Here is a 9,083-nt window from a genome sequence, read left to right on the forward strand (position 1 = left end):
TAGCAAGGACCCTTAAATACCCTTTAGAACATCCTCCCCCTTCAGAGTAAATAAATGCAGGTATCTGATGAGGGAGCCAAAACTGGAGGCTGCGAAGGAATGGGTGGGTTTTTCCCTTGCCACAGCAACCTCTTCACTCATCGGAGGCTGGCTCAAGTTTTAGAGAAAGGAAGGGTGATAACTCATGAGATTAAAACAGGCCTGCTTCTCAGACATGTATTCTATATGAAAATGTAGTTTATGGGCATCAGGTTCAGAAATCTAAAGCCCAAGCAATTCTACCCATGACCATCAGTCATGGAAGTTACACTCACAGAGAATGAAAATGTACATGACCACTGTTAGCCCATAACCAGCCACGGAGCATCTTCTACCGAGGAACCAGGTTTCCCTGACAACAACTATCTGCCCTGTTTTTACAGGCTGGTACCCAAACTAGTGGCATTGAATCTCAAACAAGAGAATTTATCATGAGATGCTCTCAAGGCCCATCTCTGCTGTTTTGTAGGAGGGTATTAGATTAGGAGTCAGAAAAAAATGGTTTGATTGCCACCTTCGCTGTTTATAACCCAATGTGAAACTCGGCCATTCCCCCTCTTTGTCTCAGTTTTAGCCCCTACCTAGAAGTACCTAAGAGGCTGTGAACCTCCTTTGCAACAGTTGCTATTAGAACCGTCATTGTCCAGAATAGCAGAGTGGTGAGTGAAGATCTCAGACATCAGATTACTCTTCTAAATCTAACTCTTCTATTGACTCACTCTGTAACCTTGGGCTAGTCATTTGACCTCTCCATGCCCTGACCTCCTCCTCTGTCAAATAACAACAGTACTTGCCTCATACTAGCATTTGGTGAATTGGAGGAGTTGATAATTGTGCAGGACTTACCCTCATCGCAGCCACCGGGCCCAAAAGTGACACTGTTGCTGTGCTGCAGGTCAAAATGCCACAGCAGGCGCAGGGTGGCAGGACACATGCAGGGCTGTGTAGCAGGCGCGGAGCGCATGGGGCAGGCAAGGGATCCAGAGCTTGCACAGGGAGCCCGGGTCTGGCAAGCCCTGCTGCACCACTGAGCGCAGGAAGTCTGCGCACAGCAGGCCTGCTGCATTGTGGGCAGTGCAAGTGTAGAGCCCAGCGTCCAAGGGCTGCGCATTGTACAATACAAGCTGCCAGATGCTGGTGACCACCATGTTGCCTTACATCTGGTCCGGGTGCAGGATCAAGTTCTCAGGCTGCTCACTCTGCTGCTGCCAGGTGATGGCGGGCAGAGGGCACCCGGTGACTTCAAAGTGCAGGCTGGCCATGCCAAGAACAGCCACAGCCTGCTGTGATGGGTTGCTGAAAAGCACTGCAGCTCAGCTCTGTCACATCAGGTGACTTCCCTTGTGTGGTGCATACTGTGGTCTCAGGAGGCTCCTGCGTGGTTCCCGGGTCGGGTGCAATGTGGGATCTGGAGGCCTGGGGCTGCTGGGGGGCCAGCCTAGAACTACCTTTCACAGGCCACACAAACACGCCTCTGCTTCTATGTTGCAGCGGTTTCACTAAGTGAGGTCTTCTGAGAGGCGGGTGAAGCTGAGCTCCTTGCTGCAGAGCTTGAGGCAGAGGCGCATGTGCTGCCAGACCCAGAAGCAGCAGTCGGAGCCCTGCTGCGTGAATATTAAGCCCTCACAAGAGGCAGTGGCTGGTGCTTTGGGGTCCCTGGGACCAAAATGCGCCACCACGCAGCTCCGCAGGCCCCACACTTTGGGGCAGCCTCGCTCTGGGCCTGCGCAGTCCTGGGAAATAGAGGGGGTGGCTCAAGGTGGGCCCACTGGTGCTGCTCTGCTCCTGCCAGGACCGGTTCAAGCATCCAGCCTCCCAACCCAAGCCTAGGATTCTAGTGGTACATACGCCCCCTCCCCGCCCCGCCCCCCCGCACCCCCCCCCCAATCAGCCTCACTATTCTATTTCCAAGCCTGTCTGCTATCTGGAAAGCGGATGAGTCATGCTCCTCTTGTTGGGTGACCAGAGTTACTCCACCCCTCCCTAGGACCACCTCCACTCCCACACCCAGGCAGCTTTCATTCTTCCAGGCCCAGAGCCTTCACCCCACTGCTCCCAGGGATACCTCTCTCACTTCCTAGGGCCACGTTCAGAGGCCAGAGTGCAGCACTAAGAGGTCTCCTTGTTCAGGTGGGAAGGGGTGAGATCCCAGGGAAGGGGGATCCTTGGGCAGAGCCTGCATGGTACCCGTGGAAGGCCTATCCCCTGATGATCCTCTGTTGCTCTCCTCCCTAAAAAAAAAAAAAAATGTGTAGGCTTTACAACAAAGCCCGGCAAATGGTAAGTGCTAATTTCTACTTCCTTACATAAAATTCATTTATTCAACATTTATTGAGTGCTTATTATGGATCAAATACTTGGCCAGGCAGTGAGAATACAATAATTATGGAAACGTGATCACCCTTTAGGGAGTTCACAATGGAATGTGGGAAGCAGGCTAATGAGCCATTCATCCAAATAAATATTGAATCGGGAAAATGCATAAAACATGAAGGCAAAGGGAACATGGACAGTGGAGCCAGAAGACAGACTTCTGAAGGCTTCACAGAAGACGTGGCATTTGTGCTGGGTCTCCATGCAGGGAATGGATTGGCACTCCCACAGGCACAATGCCTTATCAGAGCCACGGGAGTGTGGAAGCACACGAAATGTGGGAATTCAAGTTCTACATGTGACTGTCTTGTCAGATGGGACACAGGAATAATAGATCCAAAAACATTGCTCAGAACCGATTTTGAAAGGCTTTGAGTTCCAAGTTAATAAGTTTTATTTTTACCCTATAAAATCTTGCCTTAGACCAAGGTCCCCGGAAGCCAACTATGAGCATGATTCTTATGGAAATGATTTATTAGGTGTTACCAGGAAAAGCTAAAATGGGAGGGAGAAAAATGTAGAAGGCAAACAAACAAAATATGTCAAAGTGTGCTACCAAGTTCTATGAGAGACAATTTAGCTCAATCCTTCAGGGTCACTCTGGAGACAGGATAAAAGACGCCTCAAGGATGGTCTCCATGGAAGTAATAGAATTAGAGAATTGTAGCTACTCACCCCTCAGTCACTGTTTCTGGGCTCCCCTGGGTAATCTATGGCACAGGAGTTGTTCAGGCAGCCTGGAGTCATCAGAGGGTCTGAGAAGAGCATCTGCAGAGTTATGAAGAGTCATTGACATTTTAAAACCAGAGAATGATACAGCCTTATCTCCATGTCAGAAATCTAACTGGTAATGGCACACACAAGTGGAGATGCATCTAAGGGTGAGAAAATCACTCAGACAGCCATGGTCATGGTCCAGGCAAGAGCTACTGCGGGACCAAACAATAGGTTCCAGGTGAGGATGAATTAGAGAGGAGGAAGGGAATTGGAGAAGCATTTTTGGCGAGGACCTGATAATCATTTGAATTTGAGGACGAGGTAGCTAACTTGTGTAGCCATAAAGGACTAAGGGACACAAAGTACATTAGCCAAGAAATATGGGAGAATGATGCTGACCATGATGGATACTTGGAGGACACTCAGCTAGAAACACCCAGTAGACTGGGGAAAATGTGGGCCTGGACATCAGGAGAGAGGCTATGGCTAGAGCCATACATTTGGAAGGCATTGATAGATGACAGTTGTTGTTCTTGTTAGGTGCAGTTGAGTCACTTCTGCCACATTGTGACCCTATGTACAACAGAACAAAACCCAACCCAGTCCTGCAGAATCCTCACAAATGTTCTTATGTCTAAGCCCATTATTGCAGCCGCTGTCTCAATCCATGTTGAGAGCCTTCCTCTTTTTCACTGCCCCTCTATTTTACCAAACGTGATGTCCTCCAGGGACTTGCCTCTCCTGACAATATGTCCAAAGTTCATGAGTGAACTCTTACCATGCTTGCCTCTAAAGAGCATTCTGAGTATAGTTTACCCAAGATAGATCTGTTTGTTCTTCTGGCAGCCTATGGTACTTTCAAATTTTTTTCCATAATTCAAATGTATCACTTATTCTTCCATCTTCCTTATCTAATGTCCAACTTTCACATGCATATGAGATGATTGAAAATACCATGACTTGGGCCAGGAGAACCTTTGCCCTCAAAGTAACATCTTTATTTTCAAAACTTTAAAGAGATTTTGTGCAGCAAATATATCCAACCTAATGCTTCATTGGATATCTTGATTGCAGCTTCCATGAGTAGTAATTGTGGAGCCAAGAAAAATGAAATCCTTGAAAAATTAAATATTTTCCCCATTTATCATGATGTTACCTATGGGTCCCGTTGTAAGGATTTTGGTTTGCTTTATATTGAGTTATAATCCACACTGAAGGTTGCCATCCTTGATCTTCATCAGTTGTTATTTTGAGGTGACATCAGCTCTGACCCAAAGCGACCCAATGCACAACAGAACAAAACACTGCACTGTCCTGTGCTGCCTTCACAATTGTCCCTATGACTGAGTCCATGGTTGTAGCTACAGTGTCAATCCATCTCAGGGCAGCCTTCCTCTTTTTCACTGCCCTTCCACTTTACCAAACATGGCCTCTGCCAGGGACTGGCCTCTCCTGACTATATGTCCAAAGTGAAGTCTTGCAATCCTTTTCCTCTAATTAAGTGCCTCAAAGTAAGGCACCTTGATCTTACTTCTTCCAAGATAGATCGTTTTGTCTTTTTAGCAGTCCATTTAGCGTTCTATATTCCTCCCCAGAACCGCACTCAAATGGTTCTATTCTTCTAAGGTCTTTCTTATTCCATGTCCAACATTCCGATGTATAGGATGCAATGGAGAAGAGTGGGACTTTGAGGACTAAGGTGTGCCTGACCCAAGTCACGGTCTGCACTTCAATCTAAAGCAGTCTTGAGCAGAAGCTTTACCTAAAGCAATACTTCTTTTGGTCTCTCAACTGCTGCTTCCATGAACATTGATTGTGCATCCAAGTAAGACACAGACCTTGATGACTAAAATATTTTCTCCACGTATCATGGTGTTACCTATTGGTCCAGTGGTGAGGATTTGGGTCTGCTTTACATTGATTTGTAACCGATACTGAAGGCTGTAATCCTCGCTCTTCATCAGCAAGTGCTTCAAGTCCTCCCTTTCAGCAAGCAAGGTTTTTGAATATCTGTATATCTCAGGTTGTTAATAAGCCTTCCCTTGAATCCTGATACCACATTCTTCTTCATGTAATCTAGCTTCTCTGATGATTTGCTCAGCATACAGATTGAAAAAGTATGGTGAGAGGATTCAACCCTAACACCTTTCCTGACTCTAAGCCATTCAATGTGTCCTTACTCTGTTAACAGATCTACCTCTTGATCCATGTACAAATTTGTAACATTTTATTGTGTTCTGGAAGTCCATTCTCCTTAAAGTTATTCAAAGTTTATTATGGGTCACACAATTGAATGCCTTTGCATAGTAAATGAATCACAAGTAAACATCTTCCTGGTATTCTCTGCTTTGAGCCAAGATCCATCTGACATCACTAATAATATCCCTTGTTCCACGTCCTCTTGTGAATCCAGCCTGAACTCCTGGTAGTTCCCTGTCAATATACTGCTGCAACCATTGTTGGATGATTTTTAGCAAAATTTTCCTTGTGTGCAATATCAAAGATATTGTTCTATAGTTGGAGCATTTTGTTGGATCACCTTGCTTTGGAATGGGGACAAATATTGATCTCTTCCAGCCAGTTGGCTGAGTAACTCTTCCAAATTCCCTAGGATTGATGAGTGATTGCTTCCAGTGCTTTTTCGGCTTGCTGAAACATTTCTATGGATATTCCATCAATTCCTGGAGCCTTGTGCTTGGCTAATGCTTTCAGTGAAGTCTGAAATTCTTGTGTCAGCACCATTGGTTCTTGTTCATATGCTACTTCCTAAAATGGTGAGATGTTGACTAGTGCTTTTTTTGTACAGTGAGTCTGTGTAGTCTTTCCATCTTCTCTTGATGTTTACTGTATCATTTATTATTTTGTTTACAGAATCTTTCAAGATTGCAACTTGAGACTTGAATTTTTTTTTCTTGACCTCATGCAGAGCTTCTCCATCAGTAGGAACCAGAAAAAAGAGAACACCAAAGAGTGTCAGCTCTTCAGATGAGGAAGTGTTATGGATTGAACTGTATTCTTCCCCTCATAAAAAATATGTTGAAGAACCAGTCCACTTAAAACTCATTGTCATCAAGTTGATGCCGACTCATAAAGACCCTATAAGATAGGGTAGAACTGCCCCGGTGGGTTTCCAAGATTGTAATTCTTTGCAAGATTTAAAAAGCCCCATTTTTCTCCCAAAGTGCATCTGGTGGTGTCAAGCTGATGACCTGGAGGATTGCAGCTCAGCTAATCATTGTGAACATGACCTCATTTGGAAGTGGGATTTTTGCATGTGTAATTAGTTATACAAGGAGGTCATTAGACTGAACGCAAATCCTGTATGACTGATGCCCTCATGGGAAGAGAAGAGCCACAGAGCGATTCAAATGGAAAACTGTCAAGTGAAGAGAGAGGCAAAGATTGGAGTTGTGCTTTCTTCAGCTAAGATTTCCCTGAGGCTACAAAAAGGCACAAAAAATTCCCTAGAGCCTTTGTAGTAAGCATGGCCCTGCCAACACCTTGACTTCAGACTTCTAGCCTCCAGAACTATGAGAGAACTAAGTGTCTCTTGTGAACTGGTGGTGATTTGTTACCAAAGCCCCAGGACACTCATGGTGCCAGGAACAAGGTAAGTGAGTACTAAGGAGCATACAGCAATAGAAAAGACATGCAGCAAGGCAAAAGGAGCAGCAAATAGGAAAGCATGGTCCCTTGGCATTTAATGATACACAGAGGTCAATGGAGGCCAAAGTATGAGCAGATGTCATTAGGCTAGACTATATTCCCAAAGCATTGACCACCCCCCCCCCATAGAAACAATTATGAAGGGGGAAACCATATTGTAAGAGGTTGAAAAGGAAGGGGAAGAAGAATAGAGGTGGCAAGTGAAAGTGTGATCTGTGGACCTGCAGCATCATCTGGGAACTTCTTAAGCACAAACAGAGCGTTTTGCGGCCACACTCCAGAACTACTAAATTTAGAAGTCTGAAGGTAAAGTCTAGAAATCTGTCTTAAGAAATCCTCTAGGTGATTCTGATGCCTGCTCAAGTTTGAGGCCCACTGATGTCTACAACCTTCAAGAAGTTTGTGAGCACAAAGCAATATGACAGCTACCTATAGTGGAGCCAGAAGCCGGTACTCATCACCTGTCAGTTTGTCATACTGCAGTGGCTTGTGTATTGGTGGGATGCTGGAAGCTGTATTATTGGTATTTCAAATACCAGCAGGGTCACCCAAGGTGAACATTTTCAACAGAACATCCAGACTAAGAGCAGACTACATAGAAGAAATAGGCTGTCCACTTTTGAGGACTTAGCCACTGAACACGTTATGAACAGCAAAGAATAGACAGCCAAAAATTATCAGATGACATAGATAAGACTGACATCCAACCACAAATGGCTAAGATGAGTGCCCACTGGATATGTGACATCTATTTTTTGGGTGCACGGCCTCAACACATGGGCTAAAATTGTCAACTGTCTCTCTCCATCACAGCATGTTATAATAAAATAGTGACCGATGATTGCTGTGTGTACCCAGCATGAAATAAACCATCAACTAGGTCACAAAAACAAACAAACAATTGAATCTCTGTGTTTTCACAGGCAGAGAAGCAGAAAAGCTCAAATGAGTTTGTTGCCACAAATGGTGCATTACAGCCCAAATTCTCATTCCTAATGTCCAACATCACTCTAGTTTGTTATTATTATGTTTGTTGTAAAACCATCCACCCCAACCTAGCGCATAAAATATAAGGGGTGGGAGTGGGAGGTGATCCTGGAGATGGATGGCAAGCAGTAACTCTTTGGGCTGGAGGGGACTTGTGAGCAGCTCAAGCACCTGGTGAGCCAGGAGTGCCTGGCTTGCCTGCTTCCTGAGCAGGACCAAGAGTCAGGTCAAGGTCTGGTTCCAGAATCACTAGACCAGGTGCTGCAAGTGGCACATCGTGGATATGTGGTTGGTCAAGAGAAGGCGTCCCTTGGACACGAAGAAGTTGAGGTGGGTAGCTCAGCCACAGAGGGTGGTGAAGAGTAAATCAGCTTCTGAGATCCCAACTTGAGCAATGGAAAGATTCTGTGGATGTTGAAGTGCAGAGGTTGCCCTGGTTAGCCCACATGACAGCACTGTGGAGGGCATCTTGGTAAGATACAGGGAGCCCAGAACAACGAGGATAGGGAGTTTTGGAGGGCAGCCAGGGCTGTGTGGGTGCAAGAGTAAGGGAATATTGCTCCCTGGGATCCTGGTCATGCACAGGTTTATTTCAATAACACACATGGAAACATGTGTCTGCCATCAGGTAATGGCTGCGGGTAAGTTCGCTCCCTAGTACACTTGTCTTAGAGGGATCCCCAGTGGAGTAGTGGCTATGTATTAGGTTTTGATCTGCAAGGTAAACCGTTCAAAACCAACAACCAATCCGCAGGAGAAAGACAGGGCTTTCTATTGCTGTAAAGTTAGTCTCAGAATCTCAAAGGACAGGCAGTTTTACCCTGTCCTATCGGTTTGCTATGAATTGGCATCAATAGCAGTGAGGATTTTTGTTGTTGTTTCTTTGTTTTGTTTTAATCTTGTTAGGTGTGTGACACCCCCCCCCCAAAAAAAAAAAGCTTCTACTCAAAACTGTGACTTCTGAAGGGATCTGCTGTGCCACTGAAATTCAAAACAGAGACGGCAGCTCAGAAGATGATGGTGACTGTTTTGGTTTGGGGATCTGAAAGGTATCATCTGGATAGATTTTCTCAAGGGACACAGTATGATCAAAGAACATGCCACAGCACGTGATCCAAGTCCCTCAATGATGCCGAAACGACCCTGTTGGTCATGGTATGTCGTGTGATTGGAAGTATATATAAGCAGAGAAGACCTCAGAGAATAATTACAGAAGCTTATAGAGCAGGGATCAGGGATACACTGCGGGTCTCTCGGTCCACGCATGTGGCTCTGAAGTAACATGGAAACCTTTCCAAGGA

General features: G+C 45.5%; 1 pseudogene; it reads right to left on the minus strand.

The window, feature by feature from the left end:
- Positions 1–1,003, minus strand: part of LOC142427564 (serine/threonine-protein kinase RIO3 pseudogene) — a 102,143-nt pseudogene extending 101,140 nt beyond the window's left edge.
- Between the last annotated feature and the right edge of the window lie 8,080 nt (positions 1,004–9,083).

This window comes from Tenrec ecaudatus, chromosome 15 (genome assembly GCF_050624435.1).
Source record: "Tenrec ecaudatus isolate mTenEca1 chromosome 15, mTenEca1.hap1, whole genome shotgun sequence".
In the NCBI taxonomy this organism is placed as follows: domain Eukaryota; kingdom Metazoa; phylum Chordata; class Mammalia; order Afrosoricida; family Tenrecidae; genus Tenrec; species Tenrec ecaudatus.